At 41.7% G+C, this 16,000-nt stretch overlaps 1 long non-coding RNA gene across 1 annotated transcript; it reads left to right on the forward strand.

Annotated features, from left to right (window-relative positions):
• Nucleotides 1-1,381: 1,381 nt before the first annotated feature.
• LOC115945363 (uncharacterized) lies at nucleotides 1,382-12,933 on the forward strand. Its single transcript, XR_004079726.1, has 4 exons — nucleotides 1,382-1,462; nucleotides 1,572-1,762; nucleotides 1,875-1,982; nucleotides 12,725-12,933. It is a non-coding gene; the product is annotated as an uncharacterized lncRNA (long non-coding RNA).
• Nucleotides 12,934-16,000: the final 3,067 nt, after the last annotated feature.

Here is a 16,000-nt window from a genome sequence, read left to right on the forward strand (position 1 = left end):
TGCAGAGCTCAGTATCAATGGCAGTGGTATTACTTGGGCAAGCAGTAAATCCCCTTTCAATTTCTATGTGCAACTGTCCTCACCAGATGGGGAAGTGTTTTCCCAAAATGCCAGGCTCTCACAGCACAGGCATGCTCTGCAACCCGCTGCCATCTTAGAGGGACAAAACTCATTTGTTTATCTGTTTTGAACAGTTTTTCATGTGCCAGTGAGGTTTGGACCAAATTCTGGAGTGATGTAACTTCACACACCACTGTGGCTACTTGGGCCAAATTCTGGAGTGATGCAAGCTTTCTAGCAGTATGTAGATGTAAAGTGCAACAATTTTCTGTGCTGAGTGGGTGGTAAGGTAGAGTTACAGCAGGAAAAGAAGCCGAGAGGATGGTGTTAGATAAAATGTCTCTGTGAAGAGAACTGCTGGGAAGGGAGCCCTGGTTGCTTTGGCCATGTCTAAAGGCAGATTTGCCCTGTATTTGTTTATTTTGTAATCTGTGAAAGTGCTTGTGTGCGTTCTTCTCTTTTGGTTTAGTTTAAACCTTTCCTAATCCTGTTAGCAGAGATAAACCTCTCTGAACTCCAATTAAGTGTCTGCACACCAGTTTGCACCAGCTCAGTTAAATCTGTGTGAAATCATGCAGGGTGTCCTTGTGTGGATAAACACAACCTCATGTTGACACCTTCCTTCCAGCTTCCTCGTCTTTCCCTGTCGCGCTGCTCCTGCTCTCCCCTCTTGGCAGGAAAACAGCATCAGCTTCCTGGTGGGGAGGTCACATTGAAGCTTATTCTTCTCAGCTCCTGCAGGAAAATAAGCAAACCCCTCCTCCACTGTCACAGTGACTGTGCAGGAAAAAGGCTGAGTGAACTGAAACCAAGTTCTCTCTTCAGGATCTGTCAGGAAAGGCCCACTGTGCCATCAGGACGAAGTGCTGACCTACTGACATGCAGAAGGGGGGACTGGTCCCATTACCAGTCAGTCCCAACTGATCTTCACTGTCCTGGCAGAGCACAGTGGGAGAGACAAGCAGCGGGGCTTAGCTCTGGCTTTTGCATATTCCTCACCATGCATGTCCTGTCTTGACAGTATTTATGTAAATTTTTAAGTAGGGGAAAAAGCTGTCATGTAAAACCAAAAATTCATCTGAAGGCCAAATATGTAGGTTGGTTGGTTGGCTTCTGTGTTTTCTTTTTTTTTTTTTCCCCAATTAGAAATAAAGTAACCTATAAAATGATGATCTAGTTTAATATCTTAATTATATGTTCCAGGCAGTATCTGAGTCATGCCATTTTCTCTGTGCTTTGTACCCCTGCGGGGGATATAAAAGTTCCATTTTTGGAATATTTCTTGGTCCACTCCAGTCAGATATGCCAGGTGAGAGTGCTAGGTGCAGAGTGTAAGTAGTGTAAGTGAATTGTCTCAGAATAAAATTGCTGTCAGCACAGGACCTACAGGTCACTCTTTCAGGTAATTGGTTTAGTGGTCCTATCCTTGCCATTCATGTCATCCTTTTGAGGGGAAACAGTCCAAACAAGTTCAAAATGGATTGTCTTCTTGTTATTTCTTTTTTGGTTAGTGGAGCTCCACTCAGTTTAATTCCCAGACAGTGCTAAGACTCATCACCTTTTATTGTCATTGGAAAACCTTTATAAAGCGCTACAAAAGGAGCTGCTGGAGGAAAGTCTCTTCTTCAGCAATGACAGAGCTGCTGCATGTTCTCATGTCGTGAGCAGCCCATTCACATCAGAGTGGACATTTTTCACACAGGTAGGGGACTTCTGGCTTGCCTGGGCTACTTCAACTGGGTGTTTTCTTCAGAGATAATTAGCAAGATGTATGGTGACTAATGTCAACTGTGGTAATGGGTTTTGTGATGCAGAGTCTCGTTTGGTAGAAGCCAGAGTAAACCAGACTTGCCTCCTGGAACCTGCATACCATGACAGTCCAGAGATCATACTTATGAAGAATTTTTTCCTGAAGACTCAAGGTAATAATTGAAATACAGCAATCTAATAATGTACTGCTGATCAGCTTACAGCCCCTGTTTTGAGTAAGGTGCCAAACCTACCTTTCACCTAACTAAAAGCATGTATACTGACGGTTACCACTAGCTAGTGCACAAGTGTCTTCATCTGTGGACAGTGCTTGCAAGTCTTTCCACCATTACAGGACCATGGAAAACAAGGCTGAACATTATCTTTACTCTGGAGCACTTTGTACCCAATAGGAAGGGGCTGGAAAAAATAGGTTCTCCTTTGGGCCACAGATCCCCCACCTCCTATATCTCCACACCCCTCCCATTACTGTAAGCTCCAGGGACTTGGCAGGTTTCAGCCTTTTTTCCACTAGAATTGCAGTTTCTACCTTGGGCTGTGTCTAAATTTCCTTGGCATGGAAGGAAGGGATGATGTTACTACCTCTTCAGGGAATGCAGTAGCATACAATTACTGTTTTTCAGATATACTAGACAGATACAATTCAAAATCTCCATTGTTTCCTTCCTTCTAATATATATGTCTCTAGTTAACGTATTTTTGAGTCTAAGGGTCTCTGACTCCCTAATGGTTTGTCTGCTCAGAGGGGTGACAGCCTGCAGTAAATATACCTACACTGCTAGACATCTCAGCTTCACAGCCCATTTTTGTCTGGTGTTGAGGTGAACCAGTTAGATCCCACTGAGAGAAGACCTGCAGAAGTGCTCCGAGCAAGCAGCACAGCACTGTACTTGGTTTGGCTTCCCGTTGTCCTTCGCAAACCTTCCATGCCACCTCAGACCTTGTGCTTGTGGCCGTACCTTGCCACCACTTCTTCAGGCCATGCAACACAGCCCTTCAGCATCAGGCTGTAAAAATGTTGCCTTCGTGGGCTGCCACATAGCTCTTCAATTATTTTAAGCATGTTGACTTCACACACACACAGAGGCAGCTATTATGTCTTATGGCCACAAGGCCAAGTGCCACAGATTATGGGCATGGTCAGTCTGCTCTAGAGCCAAGCTAGCCTTGGGTGGTGTTGGCATGAGATGTCCTGTACTACCTGTCCTGGGAGCCTGGGAATTGCTCCATAGAGTAGATGCCATTAGTGATATAGATATAACCTTTAGCTACTAACTAATGAAAATATCTTTCTCTGTGCAGCGGTATAGCTGCATGCTATTAGCATTAGAAATAGCAGGTTGCAGACCTGTTGCTGACTTAGATAAAGCTGTTATTATCTGAAATACTGTCTTTTTTAATTTATTTCTCTCTTGAAAATTGACAGCCTGAATTGTCCTTTGTTTAAGGTCTAAAAATCTTCCTTTCCCTGATTTGCTCTTTTCCTCCCCAGAATCATACGCACACACAAAAATAATGTCTAGAAGTCTGGATGCTTTCCTGAAACATTTAATAATACTGAGGACATGAAATACTCTACTGAGTCCTCTGGGAAACATACAATTAGAGGGATGAAAATACCTTCCATGAATGACTGAGCTTCTGAAACAGTGCGAGTAATTAAAATGCTATACAGGACAGAGCTGAAAATCCTTACAGGATTATCAGGAAGGCATTGTTTAAAAGATGTCTTTAGATTGGACACTAGCAGCAGCACTGTGTGCAAGTATTACTCAGAGTTCCTGCTTGGGAGTGGGATATGGCAGATACCATGTGCAGTACCTGGTTAGTATCATGCTTTCTTCCATTTTTATCCTTACTCTTCCAGTTTAGAGGAGCTTTTCATATGTATTCCATCCCAGGAGGCCTACAGATTGAGTGTGTTTTGGGGGTTTGCCTTTTTTTTGTTATTTTTTTGTTGTTGTTGTTATGGGAGGGGGGTTTGTTTGGGTGGTGGTGGCTTTTGGTCTTTTTTTTAAATCGGTCTGTAATGACGCTAGGTTAGGAGTGCAGAGCCAGGCAAGGGACAGCTTTGAAGAGGTGTTATCTGTATATTTTCTTGTGTGGTGGTCTTAGTGCATGTGTGCATCTGATCTTATCCAGGGATGAAACCAAATTGCTGCCTGCAAACCTGGTTAAATATATGACACCTAGTTCAAATTTCTAAAGGCATTTTGGCCTGAGAGCTGGGCCCAGCGAACCTCATGAAGTTCAACAAGGCCACATGCAAGGTCTTGCACCTGGGTCAGAGCAATTCCAAGGACAACTACAGGCTGGGCAGAGAAGAGATTCAGAGCAGCCCTGGGGAGAAGGACTTGGGGGGGTTGGTTGATGAGAAGTTCAACATGAGCCGGCTTCAGTGTGCGCTTACAGCCCAGAAAGCCAACAGTATCCTGGGCTGCATCAAAAGGAGCGTGACCAGCAAGTTGAAGGAGGTGATCCTGCCCCTCTACTCTGCTCTCGTGAACACCCCACCTGGAGTGCTTTGTTCCGCTTTGGGGACCCTAAAATAAGAAGGATGTGGAGCTGTTAGAGCATGTCCAGAGGATGGCCACAAAGATGCTCCGAGGGCTGGATTACCTCTCCTATGAAGACAGGCTGAGAGAGTTGGGGTTGTTCAGCCTGGAGAAGACAAGGCTTCTGGGGGACCTTAAAGCAGCTTTGCAGTACCTAAAGGGGGCCTACAGGAAATGTGGAGAGGAGCTTTTTACAAAGGCATGTGAGGATAGGCCAAGGGGAATAGCATTAAACTGAAAGAGGGTAGATTTAGATTAGATAATACTAAAAAAATTGTCAGAACAGATTGCCCAGAGAAGCCGTGGCTCTCTCATCCTTGGAAGTGTTGTTCAAAGCCAGACTGGACAGGGCTTTGAGCAACCTGGTCTACTGGAAGGTGTCCCTGCCCATGGCAGGCAGGCTGGAGCTAGGTGATCTTTAAAGATCCCTTCCTGAAGGAGCATACAGAGCTTTAGCTCATTGGATACCCAAATTGCTGTAACTTCCATGGGACTGAATTGCCTAACCTTATCAGGACCCTTTGAAATTCCCACTAAGGGTCCATCTGCATGCACCTAAAAGCTTTATGAAATATGATCTCAATGGATTAAGAGATTTTGTTTGTTTGTTTTTCTGCCTGGAAGGAAAGGCTTCCTGCAGGCGCACTTCCCAGTATAGCAAGTCCTGTGCAGCTCCATTGTCAAGCACAGAAACAACTTCAGACATAGCAGAGGCTACAAGATACTTAGAAATTATGATACCTAATTGGACAGGATTGAAAAGAACAGTGACTAATTATGCAAGTGAGCAGTGGTTAATTTAGTCTTGGGAAGATGTCTAAAACTCACATTGTTTTGGGCTCCTGAGTGAAAGTTTATTATGATAAATTTGTTGGAAGGCAAGGTCACATGTTTTTTTCCTGGGTGAAAAGTGAGGCCAGGCAAATACAGAAATATAGTTACAATAACAATTAGCAGATGTCTGTGTGCTATCTGATGAGGGCTGGCATTAATGAGCTTATAGGTATTGGTTGGAGGAGGGATGTGAAAGGGGAAATGACTTGCACACAGTAGGCCTGGAGTGAATTTGAGTTGAAGAACTTTGCAGGGAAGACAGGAATGAAAAAAAGTGAAGAAAAAAGGAAAAAAGACATTTTCCTTTATGGAGTGAACATGGTGGGACTGAAGGCAACTGGTGTGAAGGCATGCATAAGTGGGCCACCCCTGAGCCATGAACTCGAGCAGGGGGAGCTGAGTTGGGTATGAAAGGGGTTAAGCAAGGACACATGGCAAGAAGATAGGAAAGGGAGGGGAGCTGAAGGCTGGGAAGGTGAGTCCAGCATGACAATGGAGATGTGAGATGGCAGACAGGCCTTTCCTTTTCCAGAGGCAGTTGCTTCTGACTACCCATTATGTCTCTATCTCTGTTCAAGGAAGCTTTCCAAAAGCATGAATAATACCTTATTAGGTAGAGGGTAAAGCCCCTCCTTTTCATTCTGCTTTAATTCATGCTTCCTCTGCTTTGGTGGCTGCCTTGTACATAGTGCTGTTAAAAGTGCAATTATCATTCTTCCTGGTTGCATGGTATTAAGGGCGTATCCTCTCACAGCATCTCCTGGAGGCTTATTACTCAAGAAAGAGGAGTTTTGTGCTAGAAGCCAAATTAAACTGAGCAAAGAGGAGGCTGTTTCCACCGCAGGGATGGAACAGATCATTTTGCTGAAATCCAGGTCAGGAGCTGGTCTATGGGAGAACATATAGCTGGAAGCCTGTGATATAGGGAATTTGTGACATGGAGTTAGAAGACACAACCATGTAGTTCTTCATGGCTTAACGTGATTCCCTCGCTTCTGTCCACTGTTGTAGGGATGTGGGTTAGTGAGCATCCCCTGCTTGACAATGGAATATTGTCCTGCACAGGTTTCAAGGGTAGAAGTTGTAACTGTGACTTTCTCCTCTGGTCTTCTGCAGGATCTTCAGTGTTTCTTCTTAGAGAGGTATCCAAACTTAGCTTAAAGATCCCAAGTGGTAGAGAATGCTGTGTATCCCTCAAAGAAACACCTCCCTCTTTTAAAAAGTATATATTTTTTCAGCATGAATTTACCTGTCTTTTAGTTGTCTTCTACCATTGCACCACCACTGTTTCCCCTCTGCTTGTTGGTTAAGACCCCTTATTCACACTGGTCAGCTTTGCGGGACAACTGAATTTGACAGGATCCCAGATGTCTCTGGAGCTTTCTAAGCACCAGGCAGCAAACAGTTAAAGTATCTGAGCCTCAGGCCTCAGAACATTTTGCTAGGGAGCCAGGTGAGCAAAGAACAGATAAAGGCAGCACCTGCCTATGGGTTTGGAACAGCCTGGGGCCATAGATAGAATGTAAATACACTCTGAAAATCTTATTGTCTGACACAGTGCCAGCGTCTTCTGGGCTCTTGTCATGGAAAATATTTCAGCTGAGGTCATTCAGTCAGCAAAAACCCAGCATTTAATACCCTCTGAAGTGCCAACTTGCTTCTTTCTTTGTGTCGATAAATAAACAAAGTAGGGTAGCATTTCATGTTGCCAGGATGATCTTTGTTTTATTAGGAAGGATTTAAAGGTTGTTGAGTTTTTTTTTTCTTCCTCCTCTTCAAATGCAAAGACTCTGTATGATTCTGCTCCCTTTTTCTGTGTTTGCTTCTTCTGGCTCACAGGAACACACCCAGCCTTTAGAGTGAGAACTAATGTCTGCCTCTTGTAAATCTCTGCTGACTGCCCCAGGCTATGTTTTTAATTCCTTTATTCAGCTCTGAGATGAGTAGGAGAAAGGTGCAGCTTTTGGAGATGATGGAAGTTGCCATTTCCCTTCTTCAGTCAATTAGGCACTTCGGTTGTTTTCGGCTAATTCTCAAAACTTTCCATTGATGATAGCTCTGATGGGGAGGGTGGAATGTGGAGGGGAGCTGAGGGATCTGAGAGAAAGAAGAGAGCTGGTAACTGGATTATCTACTGGTAGAATGACTGATTTGCTGCATGTGCCTCTAGGACAAAGAAACAACATGATTCCTGATATGCATTCAGAGCAGCTGAGCTTCTGGTCAGTCAGATTTATGGGTTTTGATTATATTTCTGCAGTGCCTGTCCTTTCTCAAATGTGATATGAGATCTGGTGATCCTGTCAGTGCTCTTTGAGAAAGTATTGCTTTTTCTCCCAAATCTTAGCAATAGAATATTTCCTCAAAGTTTGCACAGAGCTTCCATTAATCTTGTGTCTTTGAGACCCCTCCCCACATCCTTCAGCTCCAGACTGTTCCACAACTGCCTATTTGGGGTAAGTCATGGGTGTGCAGGCATTACTAGGTGACAAGGCCCTGTTTGTCCCAGGATGATCCCTACCTATTGAAAGCCTTCCCCTCATCTAGTTTTTTGGCCAACAGTCTATCCCTGCTTCCTATGGGCCTTGCTTACTGCCCTGTAATACCCAAGTCCCTCATATAGATGTTGTAGAAAGGACTGTGGGGTCCTGCAAAATGAAACAGCAGTATTCCATCTCTTCCACTATGTTTAAGCGATGATGTGAGAGCAAAGGATGAGCTTTACCTGAGACAAACTCTGCTTTTGGGTAGGGAAGGAATGAGATCAGTCTTTCCACATCAGCACTTTCCTTTATCTTGTTGTTTTCTGCCCTAAGTCTGTCAGGGTCTGTGGCTCATCTGGTAATGAGTCTGCAAACCTAGGGGCTGGGCATTATCTTGCCTGATTTTAGTTATCTAAAGCTTAGACATAAAGTCTAAGATTGTCATCTAGGCTCTCTCTTTGGTCGATGAGGAGTGATAAACAACCCATGCCATTCATCTTACCCATCCTAGACATCTGCCTTAGGTTGGGATGATTCATGCTTTGGAAGCTCCTGTGCTACCCACAAACTCTTGGGGAGTCTTAGGTGAGCACTGAGATCTGGATCACTAACTCTCATAGGCCTGTTCACCTGAGAAATCCAGCAGCAGGGTTTTTTTGTTTGTTTGGGTTTTTTTTGTTTGTTTGTTTTGTTTTGGGGTTTTTTGTTTGGTTTTTTTTTTTACCATTTTTACCATTTACTATGGATGTGATCAGGGCCCAGCAGTCTGTTGAGATGACTGTGCTGATTTTGATGGAGGTGGTGTTCTGCCTGTGATGGCCCAGAGGAGCAGAGGTTTCTTAAAGTGAGAAGGTGATAAGTACTTTGTCAAATGTTATCATTCTGCTATCAATTTTTCAATCAAATGGATTTTAAGGCCAGAAATTCAGAGCTGATGAAAGTATATGGAAGCCTGGTTTCCAACAAAATTAGAGATCTCAACTATTTAACCTTGTGTTATTCTGTGATGTGATTGCTTATCCCTGTGTATATCTTTGAAGGGGAAGGACTGCAGGCATTCGCCACCCAACACAGGATACAGACCTCAAAATACAGAGGGAAAAAATAGAGCTTAGAACTGGGCTAATCTTCTCAGGTTGCTGCTGGGAGCACAATGGTGGCGAATTGCTGTGGCAGGGGACCCTGCTCTTCAACTGAAGACCGGAACTCGGCTGATAAGACAATAACAGTGTGTTGGCTCAACTGGCAAACACATACCTTTTAGACAGACACAAAATGTTACATTGAGAAGCAGTTAATACACCGTTGTGTAAGGTTCCTAATGGACTGGAGCCAGAATGCTCCATTAACCACACACATAAAATATTCATTGAGCTTGGGTTTTGTAGCCAAGCTGGAGAAAGGGGGGTGAAGCTTTGTGTATAGAGATAAAACTGTCAGAATTGAGGGCTGGAGGGAGGAGTTGATGTGTTCTGAAAACCTTTATCCTTTTTAAGAGGGGAAGGATTTCTGATCTTTGGCAGGGGGCTAAGGGGTGCAAAGAGGATTAAATGAAAGACTTGCCAGGTTTTACATTTCATGTTTAATTGTCCGAAGGGTGAAGGTACCGTTTGTCTCTGTGCCAGACTCCCTGGTCTGTTCTATACCATGTGGGCTCTGCAAATTAAATCCAGGGTCAGTCTTTAGAAAACAAAATAAATGTGAAAACCACAACTGTGTTCCCCCCAAAATTGGTTTCTAAATAGAAGAGAACTTTCCAAAACACAAGAGAGTAAGGACTCTGCTAGTAGGAAGTATAAGCATTAAATTTTCTCTCTGGCAAACACATGTTTGCCTGGTTTTGTCCTGGTTTTAGATATGCAGTAAAAGAAGCTGTTTTCTGGGTGCTGAATGTACAATGAACTTTTAGAAAAGATTTGGTTGGGAGAATTGGCTTGATTTGCTGTTGATGCTTGAATTAGGAGACAATAAGGCAAATCATAAAATTGTGTTTCAGACTGAATGAGTAAACATGAGTGCAGAAGATACTGTCCATGTTACCCCTCCCTCTTGCTGGAAGGCGATTTTGTGTATCCACTTAAGCAAGACACATGGCGAAAGTACAACAATCCCGCTGAGTAGGAAGAGGCAGGCTGTGGTGCTGTGTGGGATTGATAACTGGGGCTACAAGGCCAGGAAGGAGCATGTGGTTGTTTGCCTAAGCTCTGGAGTCTTTGTATCTTGTGGTGTCTGGGCAGCCTTTGAGAGGACACTAGAAAAGAGCGGGTGACCTTTGTCATGCATCATGTCTGGTCATGGTTGTATAAGCACCAAGAAAAAAAAATTAAGGGGGAATTGCAGGAGACAAAGCACAACATTTTGATAGGAGAGGATGGTAAAGAATAGGAACTCCATTACAGCATTCAAGAACTACTTGTCCTGGACAAGCAGAGATCCAATGAGTGTCTGAGGAAGTGATGTGGGAAGAAGACTTCTTAGAAACAAGAGAGAAGCTAAGAATGAATGGAAGAGATAGTCTCTTCTGAACGGAGGCAGACAGGCTACTGGCACTGAGGACGAAAACTAGGGCATTTTAAAAAATTATTTGAGATGAGGACCTGGAGAACAGCACACTCACCCTGATGAGAAGCTCCCCAGCACAAAAAGCTCTGTGCCCTCCGGGCAGGATACAACACCCACCGGTAAAGGTTCAGTTTGGAAACAAAACAGAAGAGTCTAAGCAATCTCACAGTTAAAGAGTCACATGCAGATAGGCAGCTAGACCAAGACCAAACGTATCTGTGCTTTACTATAAATATTAAATATATACAAAGTGAGGATGTGTGAATTTTAATGTACTGGCCTCCCAGATATCTTACTGAATTAAGGTTATCAGTATAAAGCTGTACTATCAGGATACTTATGTAGAAATGACAAGAATAGTTTTTGCTGTTGGAGGAGTGACTCATAGTGTGTTGGAAATCAGAGTCCAATAAGATAATTCAGTAATCTGTATCATCATTTACCACCCACTCTCTGTGTTTGCAACTTACCATGCCAAATCAAGAAAAACATTATAAGTTTACCCTTTTTAACAGCTGACCATGGCAGTGATAATATCCATAAACCACTAAGAAAGATCAGAGGCAATAGAAAGTATACTAGAAAAGAGACTGGAGAAGATTAGTCCTGGTTAGGATATAAAGAACAAATGTTAGTCAGCATTTTTAAACAGACTAATAAAAAGGAAAAGACACTTTTAACTAAGACTTTGTTTAATCTATAGCTGTTGCATTGAAGAGTTGCTTGTCTGTAGTGATCATTGCATAGTTGAATTAAATACTGTTACAGGAATAATAACATTAAGAAAATTCCAAAGACCATGACAATATTTATCTTTAAAAACCAGTTTAAATAACATTAAAGGAGCAGGTAAAAGGGCTAAGAGTGTAAGTAGCATCCCTGTAAATTGGAGAAAACATAGCTCGTGAGCTCCCAGAATATGACTAGCCCCCTCAAAAGTTACTACAATTAATCAGTGGAGTAAGGGGGATTATCAGAAATAAAAAGGTGTCCTTTAAAAAGTGGAAATCATGCTAAAAAGGAAAACAGAGAGGAATATAATTTCTCACAAGTTAAATGTTAAACTATAATAACACAAACTAAAATAGTTTGAGGAGTGACTCACAGAAGACATGAAAATTAATAACAAAAGCTTTTCCAAATGCAACAGGAGCTGGTGGTCTGCCTGCAAATGGTGGGTTCAGCAAATAACTGAGATGTGAATTGAGTAATCAAGGTCAGTAAGATCACTGTAGAGCAGATGGTAGAAAGCACTGGCTACATAGCAAATGGCAAGTCCTCCAAGGTTTGAGCTTAAGAAACAGCCTCTTATTGAACTGTTAACAGAAAAGCTTTTAAAACAGATCAATGAAATGAACAATAACTAATCACCAGGGCAAATTATATTCACTTGAATGTTTTAAATTACTCTGTCATTTAAGTTTTAGTTTTAGTTTAAGTCAGCCTTGATCCCAGAAGAGGTAAATAATGTAACACCAATCTTAAAAATGGTCTCGGCAGTGATTACAAAAACTCTGCAGACTACTCAAGTCTGGCTTTTGTACCAGGAAAAACTGAGAGAAAATTACAACAGATTTAGTGGCAGTATACATAAATACGATATATTGTGGATGTGTTAACATGGCCTTTGCAAATTAAAGGCATGTACCGCAAACCCTGGATTTCTTCAAAGGAATGAATAATCATCTAGAGAAGCATGTGACACTTAATATACTGTACTTGAGGTTTTGAATGGATTTTGAAAAGGTCTCGCCAATGTAGAGTGAAAGGATAACTATAATTAGCCAATTTTTGCAATGGAAAATGTTCATGCTGCTTATAGTGATCCCCTGGGGGAGTGTCACACCTTATAGAGCTTCTGGGTTAGAGGGAGCTGTGTTCATCAACAGTCCTACCTGGAAAAAAGATTTAACAGTAAGGGGAGGAGAGGGAGCTTGTTCCTGCCAAAAAAAAAAAAATCACTCTAACAGTGATAACTAAAGCTTTTTGGTTCTTTGCAGAAGGGTCCTGAGAGCCTGTACAGTACAGTAGCAGACAAAAGTCAATGTTGAAAAACATAAATAATACAGGGTAAAATAATCTTGACCATTCACGCCTTCAAGTAGTTATGTTTACTATGGTTTCTATATTCAAGCAAATGATTAATCAGTCATTGTTGATGATTTTCAAGAAATATCAGACCAACATTGGAAGTCCTGTAAATGACAAAGAGAAATTCTTGGAGTTACTTGAAGTAACTGGTAACAAAATGAACAGCTTACGCACTGCAGTTTATACAGGAGACAGACAGAGATGTTGATCTTCCTGTAGTGTTCCTGCATCTTGGCTGCTGCCTGCAGGACTTCTTACGCAGTTTCAAAAAGGTGTATTAGAAGTAGAAAAGACATAGAAAACATAGAAAAAAAGCAGTAAGAGTAGCTAGAGTGTGAAATGTCTTTTTCCTTTTTCTGTTTTTTTTAGTGGAGAAGTCTAAATAAAGTGGTGCTCCTCAGGCTTGAAAACTGAAGAAGAATATGACAGAGGCTCAAAATCATGACTGATATGAAAGAGGTGAATGGGAACCGATTATTTCCTCCTCCTTGTGATACAAGAACTAGAGGTTCAAAAGAAACTAAAAGGATAGTAGCATAGAATAAAAGGAGTACTGTTTCATTATTATATTGTGGAAGTGATGATGGATACTGGAAATGGCAAAATGAAATAAACTTAAGATAAGTTCAGCCAAAATCCTGTAGGATTCATTCAGCAGAAGCTGCTAAACACAATGGCCTGTGTGGGCTTGGAGGTTGCCTCAAGTTCTTAAGTTGTTGATGCCCAGAAACTGGAAAACTGTGACCATTCTCTTCATGGCCTGCACTGTGTGTCAGTTAAATATCTGCTTTTGGACAGTGTTGCAGTTAAACTGCTCAGCTATATAAAGCTTGGTTTTACCTTCACCACCATTTTTATATCCCTCCTCTACTAAGGTTGAAACTGCTTAACTCTAATGTTTCCTGCTTTGTGCCATCTCACAGTTCGCTTTGAAATACTCCTTTTCCTTTCTCTAGGTTTGCGTGAGCTTTTGACCCAACTGCAAGTACTCAGGTTTTCCTGCTTGATCTTCTGTTTTCTGCATCCTGAGCCTATCAATCCCTTTCCATATGTGATTATCAACATTGTGTGTTTTCTTTTAAAAATCACAAAATTCAGCCAGATTCACAGAATCAGTCGATTTATAAACCCTGATGTAACAATGCATGTAAACACGGGACTAACTTTAAGCATATGCTTAAGTTTTGTGGATCTCAACCACATGTTTAACTGCTTTGCCAGATAAAAATAGAAGTATGACTTAACAGTAGGCCTGACTTTCCATTGTGCTATTTTAGTTTTATGCTGATTTAACTCCAGCTAACTCAGCCAGGATACAGAACTTGGTTTGGAGATGACAGCTTTGGTCCGAAAACAAGTTATTCCAAACCCTAGAGCTGGAAGCAGTTCTCTAAGACTCAAGATTTATAAGAAAGGGTGTGATGGCAAACTGTTAGGCTGCTTCTTCTGGATTCATGGTGTAAGTCTGAGTTTCATCCTAGAATTGCACAACACCCAGATACAAGTGGGTGTCTGGCAATGCTGACTATGTTAAAAACATCCAGATGTGGATGGTTTTGGCTATGGAAACTTCTGTGCTTTAAGTGTGCTAGCCCAGTTTTTTGGGGAGAATATTTGGGCTTTTCCTCTGGTGAGATTTCTTTTTTCTTTTTTTCAGCATCATTTGAAATGTTTAGACATGTGGTGGTTTGCCTATAGTAAAATCCATAGATCTGCCCCTTGAAAGCAGGCCATTTCACCTGGATATCCTGAAAGTATAAACAGGTATTAGGAGAGAGAAAGAAAAAGTATTGCCCCTGATTTGAAAACCAAGGAACTTCAACAGTGTTTGAAAGAGGGATATCAGAATATTGTAAACATTACTCTGAAAAGATGAGATGCTACACCCCAGGTTTGATAGCAGTCCAAAGGCATGTAAATGAGACAGGAGACTGGATTCTTTTATTTCTAATGTTGAATGTTTAAATTGTAGAATCACCAACCTGATTTTGCTGTCACCTTTTTTTGATTTTGCTGTCACCTTTGGAAAGGAGACATCAAACAGGCTTGTCATAGAATAATTTAGATTTGTACTGACTGTTTTCAGCTGCACATGAATAGCTGCTCGAGAATTTGAAAGGCTACTGACTTGAAATGGTTGAGAACTCTTAGTTTTGAGTTATCTCATTGAACATATTTCTTTATTCTAATTCGCTATTTAGTAGGGGAAGGGAAAAGGCACAAGAAATCCCTTGAATCATTTCTGGAAGGATCGGTCTTGCTCCATTGATACCCTTGGTCTAAAAGACATCTAAAAGATTTTCACTGAACACTAGGCAAAGGATTGCAGTGGAAGTTTCAGCACACTGCAGCAGGTAAGGAAAATGACAATTCAGGAGAGCAGGTGGTACCATAAGTACCTACAGATGATGGTCCTGTCTTGAATCTGAGCTGCTGAACTGCCTCGTGTGTAAAATTTCTTGGGTTTGTGACAAAGACCAACTGAGATAGCTTCCTTGTGAACCTTGCAGTCATGTGGCTGATCAAAAGTTATATCAGAAAAGAGAAGAATAGGCACGGAACACTGAGTAATGCTCAAAGTGCTGTGCAAATGGCTGGGGTTTTCTAAATTTTTTTGGTCTCTAATGGAGCCTGCAAAGATCACTGATGCCTAACTCTTGTGTATTTCTCTAAAATAAAAATGGTATGTGATGTTATAGAAGAATTAAAGGAATTTCTATATCTTCGAGTTGCATCCATGGCTTACCCACCCGTATTTGTACTGAAGTCTTTCAGGACTGGTAAGATGAGTTTCCTTTTTGGGCTGGGGAAACAAAAACTAATGCCAGATTGTGTAGGCAGCTCTGGGCTGATGTGAGTGAAGCATCAAAACTCATCAATATCTGCAAATATTTTCTTGACAGTGGTAGAAAAAGACATGGCTAAAGCCCCACAGTGCTTGTATAAACATTTTTGCCAGCCTGCATGGGAAGAGTGGTAGATCCCAGAGCACACAAACAGCCGCCAGCATGCAGTTATGTGGAAAATTTGTCTTTCCATTCTGACATAGGAATGCTGAAATAGCATATTTCACCATGATAGTAAAGCCAGTCTAGATTTGAAATGAGTATCTGGTATCTTCCGCAAATAAGATTGCAGCAGATGGTTTTACTGCTCCCCAGTCCCAATCAAAACCAAGAATTCTTCTTGAAATACTGAGGGAAATGTTAAGAAAAAGCAGTGCCAACTTCAGCTACTAAAGTGAAATAGGTGGAGAGACATAATGGCTAAAAGCAAAAGTAGAGGACTTGGCTTTAATGGGTCCCTTGCCTGGGTATACCACATAAATTTCAGAAATATAAACTAGTCTCACACAAACAGGTATGTGCACTGTGTCTGAAAGTACAAGAGATACGGCCTGGGTCAAAGAAGCAAAGTAATTCTTGTTCACTGGGACCCCAAACTGGGGTTTAGTTTAAGCATGGGGCTCCATTCCTCATTTTATTACAAAGTTCTGTGTCCTTCAGCTGATTCTGCCGGTTTATGTGCAGGTACACATGCATAATACTATAGGCTAAAAAATTTGTGCATCTGAAAATATACAGGGAAGTGTGCTCTTGCACTCTCGCAGAGAAACAGTGAAAGGATTCTTGATTTCAGTTATGC

This window comes from Melopsittacus undulatus, chromosome 6 (assembly GCF_012275295.1).
Source record: "Melopsittacus undulatus isolate bMelUnd1 chromosome 6, bMelUnd1.mat.Z, whole genome shotgun sequence".
Classification (NCBI taxonomy): domain Eukaryota; kingdom Metazoa; phylum Chordata; class Aves; order Psittaciformes; family Psittaculidae; genus Melopsittacus; species Melopsittacus undulatus.